The sequence below is a fragment of the Anguilla rostrata genome, chromosome 5 (assembly GCF_018555375.3).
Source record: "Anguilla rostrata isolate EN2019 chromosome 5, ASM1855537v3, whole genome shotgun sequence".
In the NCBI taxonomy this organism is placed as follows: Eukaryota; Metazoa; Chordata; class Actinopteri; order Anguilliformes; family Anguillidae; genus Anguilla; species Anguilla rostrata.
Window position 1 is genome coordinate 53,329,037 of NC_057937.1, and position 21,023 is coordinate 53,350,059.

General features: G+C 38.3%; 1 long non-coding RNA gene across 3 annotated transcripts in view; it reads left to right on the forward strand.

Annotated features, from left to right (window-relative positions):
• The window catches only part of LOC135255686 (uncharacterized), a 44,881-nt gene extending 24,139 nt beyond the window's left edge, over window positions 1-20,742 (forward strand). The window contains exons 2-5 of one of the 3 annotated variants that reach the window (XR_010330234.1): window positions 8,314-8,362; window positions 18,577-18,699; window positions 19,130-19,555; window positions 19,852-20,742. This is a non-coding gene — a long non-coding RNA (uncharacterized LOC135255686). The remainder of the gene's footprint in view (window positions 1-8,313; window positions 8,363-18,576; window positions 18,700-19,129; window positions 19,556-19,851) is intronic. The other 2 variants (XR_010330235.1, XR_010330233.1) reach the window with 2 other exon arrangements.
• Window positions 20,743-21,023: the final 281 nt, after the last annotated feature.

The following is a 21,023-nucleotide window of genomic DNA, read 5'->3' on the forward strand; positions in this document are numbered from 1 at the left end:
TTTCATCAGGCCTAACTGCTGATGGCATAGTAAAATGTTAGGCTCTAATGAAGTATGCTTACTTTAATGAAGCTAATGGCATTATGAAGATACATCCCAAGAACAAGATACGTTCTGCATGAAATAATTTTCACAGTGGATGGGATGGTGCACGTTTATGTTAAGTTTCTTACATTTCCTGTGGAATATTTGTTATGCTTTAACATGGAGGCGAACCATGTGACGAGATTCGAAACGAATGTTGTGAAATGAAGTCCACATCAATTTGCATACAAAGAAATTAACTGGGCGGCTCCTTTCTAATGTACGATGAGTATAACTCAACGTAGCCCCATCATCATCCCATTCTTTTTCCACCGACATCCTAATTAGTTACTATCTTCTCTCCGCCTTCGCTTTGATCTAAATGGTCTCAGCCCAGCCATTAGGACTACAATTAATTCCATTACTGACCCAGGCGCAGCTGTCGGCTGACAGCGCTTCTAATGGGAATGAGCTTCTCACATGTCTTCAGCTGTGTCAGTCCAGGGTCAGATATTAATGAAGTGATGTTGATTGGCACAGCCCCCCTCTGGAGCAAGAGGAGGAGGGAACAGAGAGCTCGGGGGGCAAACACTGCACCTTTTCTAGCCTGCAGTGACATGGAGAGTCCATATCCTGTCCCTGGGGTACTGCTGTATGTAGGCCACACGCATGAATGCACGTGCGCACGTAGTATGCAGAACCGCACACACCAACACAGGCACCCACACGCATGCATACTTATATATGCGTAAATGCAATGTACACGCAGACACACTCTCTTACATACACACGCACACACACATGCATGCACACACACACATACACACACACATGCACACACACACACTCATGCACACACATACACACACACACATGCACACACACACACGCATGCACACACACACACATACACAGACATACACATGCACACACACACACACACACGCACACCCTCTGCAGGCCACAGTCATACCCTGGGAGGATGGAATAGCGGTGCAGCGTCTACAGGCACGCGCCGGTGTAGCGGTTACCTGTCAGAGCTGGGTTATTTTTTTCTAACCGGCTCGGTCGCTCAGGGCCGCGGTGATCCTCTCTGCAGTCTCTGTGTGAGACCCTGACTGACTGCGACCGCGTTCTGGGGCGAACAGCAATCCCACCTGACATTGATGTGCCTATTTAGAGAAAAGCTCCTTTTCTTTTCTGCAGATGACTGGCAAGGTAACTTTCCCACTTTTGCACTGTGCGGACTGCAGGCAGTGCTGCCGTGGGATTTAGCGGAAAGGGGGGGTTGGGGGAGGGGGGGGGTAGTGTGTGTGGACATGGGGCTCGGAACACCAGCGGGGCTGCAGGCTCAAATCCCAGGTTCTGCAGGTGCATCATTCTGTGCAGTGCCCATGGTCCTTCAGAGGTATATGGCTTACCTGCTGAATAATATGCAAAAACCTGATCTATGCAAAGAAATAAATAGTAACAATATTTACATCATATTATTGCACCAAAGGCCATTGGATTCACATGTATTCAACTGAAACGTGTAATAGTTAATGTATGGAAATTCAAATTAAGGGTTTGCATCAAAGATTGGAGTACACACCACTGTTGAATGGAAAGAGGCTGCTAGACATTCTTTCAAAGGACTTGAAATCTCTGAATATGAATGAGACCATTAGAAAGATGAATTGTTTGCATTCTTTTATTTGTTTAATTTCAGGACTAGTTGCACGAAAATGCAATAAATAGATAAGATGAAAGATTACGGCCAATTTCCAAAAACAATTAAAAAAACATCAAATACAAATTACGCTTGTAATGAAATGATAAATCTTCTAATTAAATTGAGTATGCAAACGTTCTGGTTTCATACCCAATGATAGAAATATACGCACTTAAATGTAGCAATGGTACCATTTGTGACCATTTTCTAAAATAAAAGAAACAAATGAGTATGCATAATGTATAACACATTTTATACATTTTTTGAGTTCTTGACTTCTTGACAAATTTTAGAGGAGAACTGGATAGTATAGGATTTCATTTATTTTGAGTGGTGATTGTTAAGTAAATCATTGTAGATGTAGAGGCCAGGAATATATTGTAGATTTTGAAAGTGTGTGCGGATTTTAATTAATTAATTAATTAATTAATTAATTAATTTTTATTTACTTCTTCTGAGGACTGAGCAGTTGGAACAGAAAGATCAGGGATGTCCAATCAAGCAGAGTTCTTATTGGGTATGGCAGGGTTTTCACTGCACACTGAAACTTTCCGGTCCTAGAGACACGCCGTGGCCAATTATGCATCGCCCTGAGGTGCTCTCAGAACCAGTCACACACAGATATAGACCACAGGTGTATCTCTGCACTGAAACAGTGTACTTCGGACGGATGCATCAGGCAGCAGCTCCCCAAATTGGTTTTTAAACATAAACAGTATGGCCGCTTTTTCTGTTGCTCATACACAGTAGATAAAATCAGATAAAGCGATGACAATGACAAGAAAAGCGGCGCCTTATTTTTTCTACGGTGGCATCCAGAGAATTTGTTATTCTCGCAAACAGAGGAACACCTGCATTCTGCTCTGACACCGGGCATATTGTTTTGCCTGTTCTCGCACAGGTCATCTGGAGAGTACAGTAAATCTTGTTTGCTGTCAGTTTCTCCTTCACCAAAAGCAGAGCAGCAATTACACTGCCAGCAGCTACCCTGCTTGACAGTGCTCAGGAGTAACCCGGCCCAAGGTTTCTTCTGCGGTTATTAAAAGTTTGTCTCAAAGGGCTGGGATTTCGTTTTCAACTGCCTCAAAAGTCTAGGAAGCTGATTTAGCCAAAGAGCCAATTATTGATCACCTTGTTATTACACCAACTGATACAACAGGCTGCCTGTCGAAAACCATCAGCCTTGCCAAGAATTGAAATGAGCTACATCAAGTTTGTGTGCCTAATGTGTTATTGTGACTTTTTCCCCCTCTCGTCTCTTGCAGTGACATTGTGTCAAAGTTATCTGCAAAATAAATAAATAAATAATACTGGTGTCAGGCTTCATTATCGTCTCGGTTGCTCCGGTGAGTCTTTTGTCCCTGTCAGTCATTCTTACTCGAAAAGGAGAAATTAGTCATTAAAAGTACTTTGAAGGCCAAATACTATAAAAAGGATAAAGCAACAGGTGTTAATTATGCAATGTATAATGAATGCTTGATCTGCTTACCTGTCCTATCCATTCTAATATGCAATAAAACACAACTAAAGCAGACAGAACAACTGTTTAGAGACAAAGTTCTGGATCTACTGTAATCAACAGTAGTAATTGTTTTACTTGCTAATAACTGAAAGCCTTTTTTCATCATAATCACAGGCTAGCAATAACCAAAAACAACTCACCAATCTGTGTTTCTAAAGAAAAAAGTAATGCTTGTATTTATTTCTCAGCCTCACTTCTGAAAATCATAATTGAACCCATGCCAAAAGGAACAATGCCAAGACAAACAGCAATGCTGGTTGTTGCCAATGTGGGAATTACTGATGCAACTGTTTGACAGACAGCAACAACTTAACTTTGAAAAGCCATGATAATAACTGGAGAAACCACAACAATTTCACATTTAATCAGACCCTTTAAATGCCATAAATACGTACTGTATCAATGCCCACAATCTAATTACTTGTTATATGGATGTGCACACGTCCAAATGATCTTCCACAGTATCTTTCCGTCATGAACATGTACTAAAAAAAAGTAAGACCGGATTCAATTTTATTGATAAATGAAAAAAAAACATGAATTGATGTAATGAATCATGTTAGCACAATGCGAATGTATAAATATATATAACAAAATCAATTATACAATCCCTAAACGTTAACATAGTATGTGAAGCAAATGCCTGATAAATCTACATTGTTAGGATTTTTAAAGTTCTAGACCAAACCTTAAAGTTATTCCTAAACTGTTTTTTTATGGTGTAAAATGCTCCATATCATCTCCCTCTCCCTCTCATGCCCTGTCTACAGTCTCCCTTTCCCCTGACAGCACTTCAAATCTCAAGTTCTGTCTTCCTTTCTTATTCTGTCAATTTTGAAAGTCCTTGCTATTTTCAACTCCACTTTTGGACAAGTTGATTGCATTTGAAATGTTTTACATTTTAGCTGATTGCATTTTACATTTCAGGCAAATGTCTTTTTATTCTAATTTCTAATTTAGGTCACTGACATATAAATTGTTAAACTTACATGCCACATGATTTTTATATTGATATATGATTGTACAATACAGTATGTACAGCATATATTTAAAATATCCTATGGTATTCATGTCTGCACCAACCATATTTTATTTATTTATTTATTTATTGTCCTATGATTAAATTGGATTGAATTGTATCAGCCAAGCTGAACCATGACATTACCTAAACACTGTTATAAACATCAGTAAAACCCCTTTAAAAAGGTTTTTAATTTGCCACGACATTGTTCAGATAAAATTATTGGGCAAGCAAGTTATTGTCTTTTTAATGCTAGTGGAGTGCAGCAAAACAATGCAGCCAATTCTGTGCAATAGCAGTGTTCCCACTTCCACCGATCCCATACTATTAAACAGGAACCACAGTGCTGCCTCTGTTTCATTCTCTGTGCATAATACAATGGTGTACCCATGCTGTTCTTGATTGTAAGACAAATTGCCTACAAACAGAACATAAATCTTAGAATAATGTAACATTTTTTTTTTTCTTTTTTTAACTGAATGTGAACCTAAGGGGACTTATGGGACTCATTGATTTCCCACATGTAGGGAGATGGTGCAGGTAGACAGCGTAATCACAATGTAATTCGTAGCAAGAGTGAGAGTTTTATATATAAAGGTTACATATCCAGGAATCCAGTTCCTCCCAATGACAGTCCTGTAATTTGTCCCAACCTCTTTTAGCCTTCCGAACAACAGTTGGCTGCTTAACTGTTATGGATCTTGGATTAAAACTGCCTATTTACAAGCATGATTCCATTCGAATACATACCCTATTGTCTTTCAAATTCACAGTCAACAACTAATCTATCATGCAAAAAAAAAAAGAAAAAAGCAAAGGAAAATGATATAATGCATGTGAACAACCCTAAATCTGTTTGAATCGCTACCATTATAAACTACTGCACAGGGCGGATCCAGATGCTCTTTCTTTGACTCCAGGGGCTAAAATGTTCAGTCCCTGGGGCAGCCTTTTGTCGTATGGGACCAGCCAGGTTAGTCCCCTTTCAGGCTTGTCACCATGGGGAGCACACAGTGCTCCAGAAACAGGAGATTTGCAGCTCCCTTCAAAAGGAGAACAGGGTACAGGTGTACCTGCCAGTAAGACAAATAACTGCACCAAAGTCACCTTTTTTGTGCACCTGTCCCCAGAACCAGGTGACACGGTGCCAAGTGGAGGCTAAATGGTTAATAAGATTTTTATAAAAGTACACGAGCAAGGTCATCGGCGTATGACAAACTACTTAAAATTACCAAGTGACCTTATTTGATGAGACAGGTGCATCTGTTACTTTCTCACTTGTCAAGAAAAAACAAATTAAATGAACAAAAACAGATACAGTCTGCATTACAATTAAGATGTACACAGAATGGCCCCTCTGAACTGTTCGTGCTCTTTGCAATGTGCAGACTTTGTCATCATTAATAATAAATGGACTCAGCAGATACTGTTGCATCGGCGTAGTAAGTATATTCCCAGGGAATAAGTTGAAGAAGCAAAAATAGTTCTTTAGAAATCAGGGTTTATATAACTCTCCCTCCCCCTGTCATTAAATTATTAATGCCCTGCCTGAAAGAGTCTAGCCTGGGTAAGTTACCACCATGCACTCTGTGCAGAGCAGCAGATGCCAGGTGATGTTATATTCAGTTCTCTCATTTTACTCTCTAAACCACTTTTTTATGGGGCATTCAAGCCTGTCAGAACCAATCGCTGACCCGGGAGCAGGGGGCGGGGTGGGGGGGTTTAACAGTGCAAACGGATTTATATTGTCCAATCGGGACTAGACCTGTACAAATAATTTGAAAACCGGACATTCCAGTCCAAAACTGGGCATCTGGCAACCCTTGTTGAGGGCATTTAAAATAATATCTGTCAGCAGTGCATTAGCTATCTTTTTTATACTGTGTATACCCTTATTTTACTTATTCTTATACTTATATGTTGCATTTCAAATGAAGCTTTAGCTAAATGTTGTAATGTAGCTCTTGTATTTTTGGTGCTAATGTAGCCTGTACACAGTAAAATGTCCAGTGTTAAATCAACTCTAACAGAGTACGTATGAGTCAAACTGGGACCATACAAGACTCTTGCTCTGTAAGAGTTGACTTTACAGAGCCCATTTTCTGTATACTCCCAACGACCTACTGAGGCACTGCTATTATAGCACTGAGAACGGTGATTAACCTGAACTCCTTCAGTAAAATATCCCACTGTAAAAGTTGATAGCATGCAAAACAAAATCACCTTTGTAAGAAGCTCTGAATTGGGCAGTCTGATAAGCAATTACAAAGTGCAGTAGTGTAAATAACTCCGCAAGTGACAGTTGGACTCCACTGCAAGTTGTTCTGTGGTTAATAGCGTCAGCTTGGCTGTGCGTGCCCTCCCTGATGCCCATGTCTGTCACACCGATAGCACATGGAGATGAGGGGCAGTTGCTCCTTACTATCTATACAGCCGTGACAGGAGGCTAATTCCAAGGTTCACATCGATCTTTATAAACTGTGAGCACGCCAATACGTTCCTCTTTCCACTTCCTGAAATCTTTCAATAAGCGAATGATTCCCAGTCAAAATGAACTCCACTGACCCGTCGCACTCAATCCCGTTCCTCTTCCCTGTGTGTGTCACTTTTGTTTAGCGTGAGTGAGCTTTGATCGGGAAAGATTATGCACGGCGAAAATTAAACGAGCCAGGGTTGTTGTCGAACATTTTTAATGGAATGAAAGCAAGGAAAGCTTCAGTTCCAAGGAAAATGGCATTCGCTGGCTTGAAAGACTACCCCTACTATGATAGGTGTACGGAAAGCAACTGGACAACATGCATGAAGGTGGATAAACATTGCCATATTTAATTATATACAATGAATTAATTTACTTTGGCACCATGGATAATTCACTTTGTTCATTGAAACGACTGCTCCAATCCAGTTCTCAATAACACCCTGAACTTGACTTTGATCAAGCCTCCACGTTTAATATGCTGCATTGCTTTGATCTAAACCTGTCTCTCTCTCATTCTCTTTCTCTCTCAATGAAAAAAAAAAAAAAAACTGATATATGTGCCACTGTCTCCTCTCTCCAGAGTCGAGGGAGTAAAGCAGTGTGCAGGTCATATATTACCTTTGGAGCAGGACAGCACACTCTCCTGCATATTCCAAATTGAATAATAAAGGAACTCAGTGGTTCCCAGCCTTCAAACTCAGACCCCAGGCAGTGTGTCGATCACCTCTGCCAGGCAGCGCGATAGGGCACGCCGGAGCATTGTAGCTGCATATTCTACCTCTCGCGAAGGGGCCCTGCCATCTGGGGATATGGTAATGCCATTGCATTGCCTAGTGGTGCACATCATCATTATTATCATTTATTTAACATGGCAGACACCTTCATTTGTCACAGATTACTTGGCCTACATGGTTTACCGCACAGCACTGCCCACCTGGGATTAGAACCAGCAGCCTCCAGGTAAAAAATAAATAAAAATCAAGCCCAGTACTTATTACTCATTGGTCTACTGCCACGCTAACACTATTTACTTTGACCTATAGTGTGTAATTTTATGAATTCAAATGGAAATATTGTCCAGGGTATATCATGATGAACACAGCCAAATGGAAATACCTGTAGGCGTGACTATAATCATGATGTCTTACAATCTGATTTTTTTGGTCTTTTTTGTCTATATGATCTTCATTTTGTTACTGAAATCGCTAAAAGGCAACCTGCTAGCAAGCTAGCCCACTAAAATTAGCTTGCTTCACTTTTCAGACATGTTAAAATAATACATACATGATAATATTACTTGGGAGTACGGCTTGACGAGGACATAAGGCAGAAGAATTTTAGTTTCAGCGTTATTCGTTATTGTATCCAATACAAAATATCACAGAAAATGCACTACACAAACAGATGGTTGTTTTTAATGGGCTTCATTGAATCTTCTATTTGTACTTCACTAAGACATAATAACTATGCTTTTATTCACGAAACATGACACATTTTTGCTATTCTTTCCTAAAGATTTTTTTCCTTGTCCTTAATGTCTCTCTTTTTTTCAGACTGACTGTGTCTACTGCAATAGCCTGTGTCCCAGTTCTACAATAGTCTGTGAGTTTCATTTACTTTCCACTCAGTGTTTAGCTGCATGTAATTCATATTGCTTGTGGGCCAAGCTTGCATTTATTGACCATGCCACCAGATGTTGCTTTGGGGATATTTTTCACATTTCATTGCTTTGTTTATTCCTTTGTTTTGTTTCTCTTCTAATATTTTCCAGTTATTGGATCATTTTATGGTGAATTTATTATCCCACTCATGTTAAAATGTTAAAATATTCATGAAAGTGTGTGGCAAGCCCATTGTTTGCTGTCCCCCACCATGAAAAACAGGGTTCTAAAATGACTAAATATAAAGTGTTCATTTTGTTTCTGATGATATGCATGGATGTATTTACATAGCATCAGCAAGACAAAAAACAAAAACAAAAATTTCAGGCACCCACTCAATGTGATCTATTATTGAAGTTTATGAATTACATAGAATGATATTAAGCTCAAATAACACCCTAGACAATTTAGTAGCATCTTGCTAAAACTTTTTTTTTTTTTCATTTGATCCTTAACTTTGACTAACAAATAAATGCAACTGTTCTTTCTTTCTTTGGAGAGTTCATTTTGATGACTTGCTAAACTGTACTTGCGAATAAAAAATAAACACTTCTATTTCACAATCCCGGCCATAGGTGCCATTCGGCTTAACAAAAAGCTGATCCCTTTTCCCTACTCCCTCCCATAATGCAAACCACAGCAATGGATAGCTTGCCTAAATTTAACATATGCTGTTCCTTTCCCTTTTGTATTTTTGCAAGGCCTGAATGTCAAAGCACCATCATTTCAAGAGCCACTCCAGGGGAGTCATTGACTCAAGAGTGCTAAGTGTTCTATTTTTAAATTCCAAGACAAAGCAACATTAATGTGTATGACCTCCTAATAATGAATCTGCTTCTATTGACAACCTACTGCAAGGAATAGCAAGTGACTGTCGGGCCTCATCAGCCCAAAAGCACATAAATAATGTACCCTAAGGCTATGCTATCTGCGCTGAATTACAACAACTGTGCTCCTGTTAAACGAGCAAACGGTTTAATTCAGAGACAGCTTCAAAGTAAATCACCCTCACTTGTTTTATTGAGATTGCTGTAAACATTTTATATGCCCTTTTGTACCATATGTATGAATAACAGAATGGTGAATGTGCCGCTTGAAAAGTATAAGACTTAAAAAGCATCATGTTTTCAGTTAAGGCTGCACATTAAGATTCATTTTTATTCTCAGATAATGTCCTGTGACTTACAAGGTCCAGTATTTACATAATGGGATTCTGTTTCCCCCCAAGAACCACATGAAGGGTATGTTCACTCAGGTGTCTCAGGAAGCATAATAACAGAATTTTCTCTCTCTTTTCTTGCAAGGTTATGTGGGTCTTCATAAAAAATATTGAGGAATTGGATAACATATAAATCAGCCATTTTGAGTTCATGAGCAGCCATTTAGATACTGATGTATGAAATTCATTTATGATCTAATGGATAAAATAGTTGAGCATTTGAATATTGCACCTGTAATGTCTATGCCCTGAAACAGGATATTTTAACAATTACAGCATTGTATAGCTGTACAGCAGAGCACTGAATATGGCAGTGTTGAAACAGGAGTGCAAATATTCCCTACAAGACTAATCTAAGCTCAGAATTTAATTAACCCGGTTGGAGTGGATTTAATTGTAAATATTTTTAAACTGTGTGGATGTTTTTTCCCCTTTGTAAACCTTTCATATCCTACCGCTGCTACTGAAGGCTATGTTGAACTTGTTGATTTTAACCCAAAGTGCGATTAGCGGAGCAGACACAACAATCGCTCCCGGCGACGTGGCTTGTACATTAGTGTTCGGCTGGCTTCTCTTGCAGGGTCAGTGGAAAAAAATGCATAATAGCCCTTTCTATGTTTTTACAGCCGAACTATCCGCCTGAAAAAAAGAGAAGCAGTCTCAGGGGATCAAAAAGCGCAGCCAGCCATATGCAAATTGAATCAAGATGGACGGTGCTAGACATTTTTTTCACCATAACGGGCTATTGGAGTTTGTTCTTTGTGAAACAGCTGTCCTGTTTAGCTCCCTGTCTCCAGTGGATTACTGAATCTGATTACTCTGGGGAGAGGTCTTTGGATTATACTGATGTTGTGGTCTGTAAAGATTCAGCATCTCCCAGAATCAAAGAGTTGCTTCCTTTTAACTGGGTTTAATTTGAGTGGTGATATAAAAACTTAATAATGCCACATATGGCTGGTAGCCCCATAGAGTGACTGTGATGACAAAGCTTTGAGTGTCCGCCATCTCACACACTTAGTAAAGCACTCTAGTTAGTGCCATTTATGCACAGAAGGACATTTTGATTGCTGTCGAATGCACACTGTTTATTACATATTATGCTGATTTGTGTAAAAAGGTTTACATTATTTCATTTTGTGTTCATGCTGATATTGGCTTCATCTAATTCAATTTCATGCATGCTCTCAGACTTCGGATTCTGTGTTTATTTGGTCAGAAAGTGGCACATACCTGGCTATAACAACAGTGTTGGTGTACATTAAGTCATTTCAACACTCTGCATAATGTTCTGATTGTATTTCTGTTTTTCTTCAATGTTCCAGCACCTGTTTTGTTAAACTGAAGATTTCATTTTTTCCGTTGGAAGCAAGTCTGCATTCACTGCTTTAGCTTCACTGGGTCATGGGATGAGGCAGGACATTTAAAAAAATCTTTTTTGTTGTTTTTATTAACAATATGCTCGATTTATTTTGTTCAACATCCGTAAGGTAAAAAATAATAAAGCATTCTTTTTTCACCAGGTTTCTTGTCCATGGTGATCTTAGGCTTGTGTACGGCTGCTCGGCCACAGAAACCCATTTCATGGTGCTATTAATGAACAGTTCTTGTGCTGACGTTGTTTCCAGAGGTAGTTTGGAGGTAGTTTGTATTGAGTGTTGAGAGATGATTTATAAGCGCTACACACTTCAACTCAGTGGTCCTGTTCTGTGAGCTTGCGTAGACTAACACTTTGCAACTGAGCGGTTGTTGCTCCTATACATTTCCACTTAACAATATCAGCACTTGCAGTTGACTGGGGCAGCTATAGCAGCTATAGCAGGTGGCATCCTACTCTTCAGTATGACCCATTCTATTGCTAATGTTTGTCAATGGAGATTGCATGGCTGTATGCTTAATTTTATGCAATGTTAGCAATGGTCATGGCTGAAAAAACCGAAGCCACTAAGTAGATCGAGTGTCCACATACTTTTGGAAATGTAGCGTGTATATATACAGTATTTATACTTTACAATTTATACGTTATGATCTAAGCTGTTGAAAACCAAGCATTGCTGAGTGAGTTCTTTGGAGATGGGTATGTAAATGTGAGATTTGCGTACTTGCATGTGCCGTATTTTGGTAAAAAGTGAGTCCTATATGCACTTTCATTTGGACTAAAAAATAAAACACCTGTTCTGTATTTTCTAATCTTTCTGCTTCAGTGGTTTGAAACGCACACATATATCACTTATCCCTCCATGTGTCTGAACAATGTCAGATCTGCAATACTCACAATCAGCAGGAAATATAAATCTGTACATGATAAAAGCCAACTATTTTGTGATTCCTTCTATGAATCTTATAGCAGTGTGTTCTGAGATATATGATTATATTGGCTCCCCTCTCAATTACTCATGGGTAACCATGACCATATGATTTATAATTGGAATAATCAACGCTTTGGCATAGGATTGGTTTACTGGTTAGTTATGTCTTAGTATAATGTAAGAGAGGATTAGATACTGCCCATCCAAGGATTCATGCTATGTGAACGATATACCACAGATTATCTATTTGTAATGCCTTTGCATGGAGCTGCCACGCCTGACCTCTCAGAGGTTTGTAGTAATTAATGCATCGGACGGAAACATCTTTGATTTATGTGTCTCCATGCTGGAGAGCCAAAAGTGGTGTAAGGCCGAGATTTGAGTCAGCTGTAATCCTGTATTCAGCTCCTAAGTGTTCCTCAGTGAAAAATGAGGCCATTTTCTTGGGCTATATCAGCTGGTAAAATTAGTTTTAATCATACTGGTGTTAGGTGCATCAATGCATACTGCACAGTCTGTTTGGTGGTGTGTTCAGCATGCATGCGTGTGTGTGTGTGTGTGTGTGTGTGTGTACATGTGTGTATTCCCATCATGATCACATTCGTTCAGATTGACATTCCTGTTCTTTTGGTACACCCCATGATCCTCAGTGATCACAGTGAGTCGCTGCCATGGCCATAACATCCTCCTATCCCATGTTCCCATCTGCAAGACTATATTACCTCGGTACAGCTTTGGCTGAATACTTCAGTAAGACTAATATAATATTGCCTCCACACCAGATCACAGTTTATGACAAAGTGACAAGCAAAAATACAATCTGCAGTGCAGGGACAGTACAAAGCATGGCTTTGAAAGAGTTCCTGAGGAAACTGCCTTATCACTGTACCAAATGAACACCCAGGCCCGTAGAACATCATTTTTTCAAATTCACATTCTATTAGAAACTGCCAAAAGCAGCGACATCAACATGAATAAATTAACAATTTAACAACAACAAAACACTACAAACATTTTGTTTAATTAAATTTGAGTGTTTAATTATGTCTATTGCTAATAATCGTAGTATAAGAAAAAAGAGCTGTGCAGTTGTATGAAAATAGACCACTTCAGCTTGGGTAACCCTTTGAAATATAGCAATTTTCCCAACTATTTTTTATGTTTACCTATTTTTTAAGTACCATTAGGCAGAGGCAAGTAACCCACATCTAGCACCATATCAAGCCTGGTTATTAAAAAAAAAAAAACTACATAACCTGTTAAGCTATTCCTTACAGTGACAACTCTATGTGTGACAAAAAAAAAAAAACAACAAAAACTTTCTAACATCTGTGCAGAATATACTTTTAGCTAATTTCCAAGTATTCCCCTCCCCTTCCTAAGAAAGGAAAATGTACCTTTCCAAATCAACTGTTTCTTATATTTTGTGCACACAGAAAAATATATCTCGACATTGTTTTGACATTTGCACATGAAATTGGGGATCTATTTGGCATTTGAAAAGAAAATACAGAAGGTGGCTAGTTACTGACAGGCAGAATAGTCTTATATAGGACACCAGAAAAAATGAAAAATAATAATAATAATAGTATAGAAATATGTAATAAAATGTGTCCAAGTAATACCATTACTTGTTACCTCCTGGATAATAAACATGATAACAATGAAACATGATGAATACATCATTGTACATTTGTTAAATTGACAAAGAGAGCAACAATAGAATACATACCACTCTTCAAAAGAATACAGCTGTCAAACATAGCACATTGTCTGTATAAAGGGATTATAGTCTGGAAGACACAGCATGTACTTAAAATCCTCCACAGTTGAAAATAAATCCTTCTTAGCCAGTAAAGCAAGCAACAATTATAAATGAAGTTGCTTTAGTTCAGCACAACTTTGGAGCATCCAGTTGTAACTGCCTCCCTATTTGACAGTAACAGAATTGTCGCTGAACTCCACCTGTCTCTTGTGCAAGCTTTGCGTTGTTGAGAACAATCTATGACTCATTGTGAAATCTGAATTCTTTCCCAAAAGGTATGACTTTTCTGAGCTGTAGCAAACAAAAATATTGGCTAAGCCGTCTATGTTGGCTGAAATTACTTGACTATAGAGGGTTAATGGTTCCTCAGATTTGACCCTCATGTCACTCTTAGTGGGTCATGTTCATACAACTGTTCAACATGTCAGGGTTTATCCCTTGCATAATGAATTTTTAAATTTTTATTATGGCTATGTTCTGTGATGAAATGTTTCAACCGACTTGGACAAAATACGGTTAAAGAATATCAACAAAAACTACAAATGAAAAAAAACTGTTGACATCATCATGGTTGTTGTTCACCTCACTGATTCATTTACCTAGTGTAAACAGCTGCATTGAATCTTACAGGTTCGAGTTTTATTTTTATCTAAATTTATTTGATACAGTTGACAGGGACTAAATATAAATTCCAAGGGCTAAAATCTGATGTATTATACCGAAAAATAGCTAAACAGCTCATTTTTATTCCTGGTCCCTGGGCAGGTGTACAGAATTACAAAAGCACAAACATTAAACAGGTATAGTGAGACACCAGTTTATCTAGGGCAGTTTTCTCACCTGCAATTCAGTCATCGCCCAGCTGGAAGTCTGTAGAGCCTTTTTTGTGTGTCTATTGTGACATTTCCCTGTACAATAGATCTACATCAATTGCATTAAGCACAGTGAGTTTTTGGCAGCAATATTACTACACTGTGATGTGCTATTTTCTGTACATAGACATTTTTTTGATGTTCAGCTATGTTCATGTTTTTTTTTTCCCCTTTCTAAGCAATGGAAAGTTGGTCATTGCATAATAATTGCAATTATATTAGCTATACAAAAATTGTTAAATAGAATTAATTATAACAATTAAACAGCTGTGTAAGCTTAAACAATTAAAGGCTGTCACCTCAGTTCAGAACTTCCCAAGTAATCAGTGCTGTGCCTGGTTTGTGTGCCAATCATTTGGTTGAAAAAAACAGTATTTTTGTTTTGTTTTGTTTTCTGAGTCCATTCTATCAATTTCTCAGCAATTTTATTAAATGTTTTAAAACGGTGGGCATTTTAGCCATTTGCCAGTGCTGTGTCTGTTGAGCCAGTGTTTTGTATTTTTATTCTGATACAGTATGTACTCTTAAACCATGAGATAATTTCACCCAGACTTTTGTCTGTTTGTCCGGCTTTTCAGTGAACAACTTGAGCAGTGCCCCTTATCCTTTGTCATACAACAACTCCTTGAATTTCCCTGTACTGTAGTTTTTGGTGTGATGTCCAGGTCCACAAATTTGGATGAGAAATGTAAGTACTGGGAATGGTACAACACAACAAAGTACCAGGTGCCCCATCTTGTTTTCTAGGGTTTTAGGAAAAGTCTGAAACATGCATTCCATGGAATCACCTTGTAGGGCGAGTATCTGCTTGGGTAATTGCTTGAAAATCCTTTTGACTACTTGAGGAATTTGCCACATTTTTGGAAATTGCTAGCCCAAATGCTTCTTGTGAGTGGAAAAGTGTGAGCATTGCATGTTTTAAGGTATAAAGCCTTTGTGATTTTCATTGGATTTCAATGTTTCAATCTTTATTACTTAAACAGTGAGTAAATGAGTTTGATTCTGGCAGATAACAGACACAAGTTTCATTTCTAGCACCAGTTCACACTGATAATTATATTTTTATTAAATCTAAATGCACAGCACTAATCTTATCAGCTAATCAGCCTGAATGGAAGAAAATACTAGTTAAATCTTAAAGGGAAATCGACATAAAGTATAATCAGTATAAAGTGAGTGACAAAGAGGTCCTGAATCAGTAGCCAAGATATATATGTTCATGATGTGTAGTAAAGCTCACATGAACTATTCCCCAATGTGAAACACACTAATCTGTGGACAGTTATGTTTAAAAAAAAAAATCACAGATCATTTTTTCCTTGGCTGAATGGACTATACCATATCTGCAGAGAACAGTCAGTATTTTCCTGATTACTGAGCTTGACAGACAATGCATATCAGATAAAGTCAGATGGGAAAGCACCGCATGTCATTTCCCTGCGAATGATATTCCTCAAGCACCTTGGTACCTCTACGCTATGAGAGGGATTTTCTGCAGGCTATTTGCCTGTCAGATAACAGTCTCCATATTTTTGCGTAATTTAAAGAGGAGAAAAAATCAGATAGTAGCATTCAAGGACAATATCCTGTTACCCGTCTCATTTTTACTGCTTGTATGTCCAATGACATATTTAGTTCAAGGCTGTGATATCTAAACTATATTCATCACTGAAGCGAAAGGCGGCACAGAATCATTTTAAATGGCTATTTCATGAGGCATAATAACTGTTCCTTTTCCAAACCATATTTATCAAAGTGGTCTGTCTACGGGCTGTCCACGCTGTGCTTTATGGTATATGCGGCACATCGACTCCAGAATTCCAAGCAGCGTAAATTGGGATGTATGTGCCTTTTGTTCCAGTGAAGGTGAGGTGATTCCTACAACGTCCTGTTTAATTCTAAATATAAAGAGATGGACTGGGGACAATATCAAAGTAATAAAGTCGATGAGTTCATTAAGTGGAGGAGAGATCATTTATTGTAAATCCCAAGTCTGATAAGCTGCACATTAAACACCTTCTCCATCATTTTCAAACAAAATGTAAAAAAAATAAATAAAAAAATATATTTTTGAAAGTTTATTAACATCCGAAGGGGATCAGTTTTACAGGCGCAAAAATGTAAGCCTTTCTAGTCATAGGAATTGCTTCAGAGGATCTGTATTGAAGCATTTAAAAACAAAAATGTGTCATACTTTAAAAATGCAACCATTAATATATTTGATTAAATACAACATTGTAAAAATACCATTGCACACAGCGCCTGTGTATATTGCAACCCACAAATCATTTCATGTTTGAGAAATGGAAATGTAATCAACTCATTGAGAAACAATGAGATTGTTATCAAGTATTCCAGTTTATAAGGTTGGTTTAAAAATCCATTAATTTATCATCATACTATTTCCTTGTTAAAGAAAATAAAAACTGCTTTTTGTACAGAACTTTGAGTAAATATAGGGGTGGTCGCCTAGGGAACCAAATGACACATACAAGGCTTGGTATTACATAGAGAGCAAGGTGGGACGGGAGGGACATATTTTGTGTGACTTATGTGATGCCACTACTTGATAGAGCTGCATAATATGAGGAAAGTGTGCAATTAAGATGTTGGATATTATGAGGTGATATGAAAAGCGATAAAACAAATACCATGAGCATATTATTTCCAAAGAGCCTCCGATTAGCATTTAGTACAGAAATGTAGTTATATGTAGACACTGAAAATGTTTAAATAAATCCTGAAAATAAGTATAAGGATGAAAAGGCTGGGGTCTGACTACCTCAGAGTCCTTCTTCAGTTAAAAACAGCAGGACATCTGAACTCGGATTCAACAAAATGCCTCCAAACTCATTGGACAACACTTCATCCTTCAACCCAACAATGATCCTGAACATACTGCAGACGCAACAAAGGAGTTTTTCAAAGCTAAAAACTAGAAACTTTTTCACTGGCTAAGTCATTCACCCAATTGAACGTGTGTTTCATATGCTGAAGAGAAACTTTAAGGCAGTTAGCCACTGAAATAAGCAGGAGCTGAAGGTGGCTGCAATACAGGCCGGACGCATCACCAAAAATACTCAGCACCTGCTGATCTCTATGGGCCACAGACTTCAGTCAGTCACTGCATGCAAAGGATATGTGACAATGTACCAAACATGACTACTGTCATTTACACACAGCACCATTTATGTGTCCCAAACATTATGGTGCCCTGAAATGTATGTATAAAAAGTGCTGAAGTAGCTGCTGAAAAAACACACAGAGCACTGAGAGACGCTGCTCTGCAGTTCTAGTACTTGCCTCCAACATGCCTCCAAACTGAACATTGTGAGTAGATCTGCCACTTCAAGACGTACTTCATTCTAGCCATTCATCCCATTGACTGTGCCCATGCGACATTGATTCTGGAAAACACCGCCCTTCATCTCTGCTCTCTCCTGCACATTTGGGAAGTCACAAATGTGAGTCTGATCACCAGTTTTCAAAATCATTCATTTCTGCTCTAACCAGTCCACAGAAGTCAGATGCACTGGGGAGAAATAACTTTCACTTCCCCTTACAAAGTCCTGAAATAAATGTGTGCACAGAAACGCTGTACCGTTGTTGATTCAAGGTAAAGGTTATGCCTTACGAAGTATGAAAAGCTTTGCTTGTAAAAGTAAGCAACTTTTCCTTGTAGACACCCCCTCTGAAGTCAAGGATATTCAGAATTTCCCTGTGACAAACCTTGTTCATCTTTATATAACAGTCCCTTCTTTTCTTACAGAGGCTAAAGATTTTGCTGGTATTAACCAGACCTTTATGCACCATTACCCAGTGCAACACTATTTCATCGGGCATGTGTCTCTGCACAGAAAGGAAGGTTCTTTTCTTATCAGTAGCCTCGTCCACCCTGCCACCATATACCTCATCTAATACTTTTCACTGAGCATTTAAGTATGGATACCTGTAATGTCAGTTGGTCAAGACATATTTTATTTACTGTTGCAGGTTGAAGGAGCTTGAATAGAGAGGCACTTGAGGATAAAAATAAAACATTAAGAGCTCTAAACACAGAGTTACAACAACATCTGCTGAGGAAAATGAACTTCTCATCAACAGCAAAGTTCAGTGGTGAGGACAACTTATTTCTTTTCATTCTCCCTGACCTCAGAGAGTGTTCTTTAGCTAAAAATAGAATTTTCCACTGTCTATCTCTGACTGGGAGGGGGTGACGTAGAATTATTTGAGCACATAAAATGCTGCTTCTTGATTACCTATTGACATGTTCTTTATGTTCTCATGTTTATCATCATCTCACAAACTTCTGGCATGTTCTTTCTCTTTTTGATCGACAAAGTCCCAAAGTATTACAATAACATTAGCAGCAGAACAACTACTGTAAACAGGTAAAATTAAACAAAACATCACATCTGGGCTTGCCTTTGTTAGGTAATATGCTAATACCAATTACACAAATAATATCAAGTATTACTAACATTTTTGTACGCATATATATATAATCAAATGCTCTGATTATATTTGTTTTGGGGCTTTTTCTCAGATTCATTTGGGGGGCGACATATCCATATACAGAAGGAGGCTTGGTCCAGAACCCAAAGCAACATAAAATACTTGTTATATGCGAAGGAGTTGGCTGTGGGGATTTAGAAAACCAAAACACTGGGGAGATGAACCTCACAGGGAAAGAGTGTCCCACAACAAAAGCTTCCAGACAGAATCTAACCCCACAGAAACTTCAAACAATGAAGGGTGCATCAATCTTTCCAGCAGCAGCCACATGCTGTGTGTGTAAAAAATGTGTTATGGGTAGGGTTGTTCAATACAGACCGCTTAATATTTTCTTTGCTCTGTAGTGACAGAGGCGTCAGCTTGATAAGTCATTTCCACACCACCTTTTTGGCCCCTTTTCTTTCCACTTCTTTTATAGGCAATGAATGGAGCAATTATGCATGTTAATGTAAGTGTGGTAAGTAGACCCTTTTAAACCTATATGAGTTCCACTCAGTGGTTAAAGCATACTCAGGATATAATTTGAATTATTCTACTAATATGTATCAGCAGAGCATATTAGTCACATAAACTAATTCATGCACACATTTTTCTGCTATGTTGCTGTTGCTGTTTTCCTGCCATGACTGTTGCTGGACAAAAGAAAATGTATCAGTGGACATGCATTTGTATGCAAAAATATACATAATTAAAATACATAATTGGGACCAAATGTGTTACTCTGATAACATGTATCTGCATTTGTCTTTTCAGTCTACTTCAAGGAGTGGCATCAAAAGAAAAACAGAGTTGGAAGAGGGCTGGGCATTGCATAACAGAAAAACATAACGGAAATGATTAAATGTGTGTGTGTGTGGGTGGGTGGTTCACCACGGGTGGGCTGAAATAACAGAACTAGTAAGTTCTGTTCTGTTAATATTGATTATTGCTCTTATTTATTAAATAATCATACTGCATGGAAAGCATAAATAGCCTTTAACTAGTTAACAGCACACTCACATTAAGAAACATTATGTGACATTTTTTATGATATTCATCTAGTCCAGCTGATATCATCACATCAGCATACCATGCTGGTGACCAGCCACAACCATTCCGGCATCCAATTCTGATGAACACTGTCCAAAACACATGATATGCTGGTCACGCTGGTATCCAGCTATGCTGGTAACCGGCTATATAGGCACCAACTCCATATTAATGCCCGCAATTTTGAATGAGATGTTGGATGTCAGGACTTCATATATTTGTCAGGTAGTGTATATACCTATATATACCCATACTGTCATTTCTAAGGTAATTATCCCAGCTCTTGATCAGGATCCCAGGTCTTTATTTAATAATTAAATAAACTTCTGTACCCCATTGGTGTCACCACGGACCCTATTTTGGTGACAACATAAGGACAACCATGCCTGAGTCCAAGTAGAATTTCTAGTTTTGTCTCATGCAAATGGAATGCTTGTTGCCTGTGCCGGGTTTGGTAGTTCTGTGGTCTGCAATAAACTTATTTGCATCAATCAGCATGGGGCATCACAATAGCATCACAATAGGGGGTGTGTCAATAAAAACACTTGCCGCTGTGCAAGTTCGGTGTTGAATAATGCATTTACGTTTAAACTAATCCTGACCCGGCTTAAACTGAAATGCTGCCACATTGTGCTATTTTGGTGGTGCTATGAATGCACTGCACATGTGAAAGCATTATCACACAGATGCTTGAAATATATGATTTTTATTTTATTTTAATTTGACTATTTGAAATCCAAGCTGTGTTTTTGTATGATCTGCAGCCAAGACAAGATTAGCTGTTGGATTTGACGCTAAGGCACTGTTTTTAAAGTGAAATAAATGGGGTGATCTGATTGGCAATAATAAAACCACGCCTCCACAACACCCACAGTTAATTTATTCTTATTGAAACG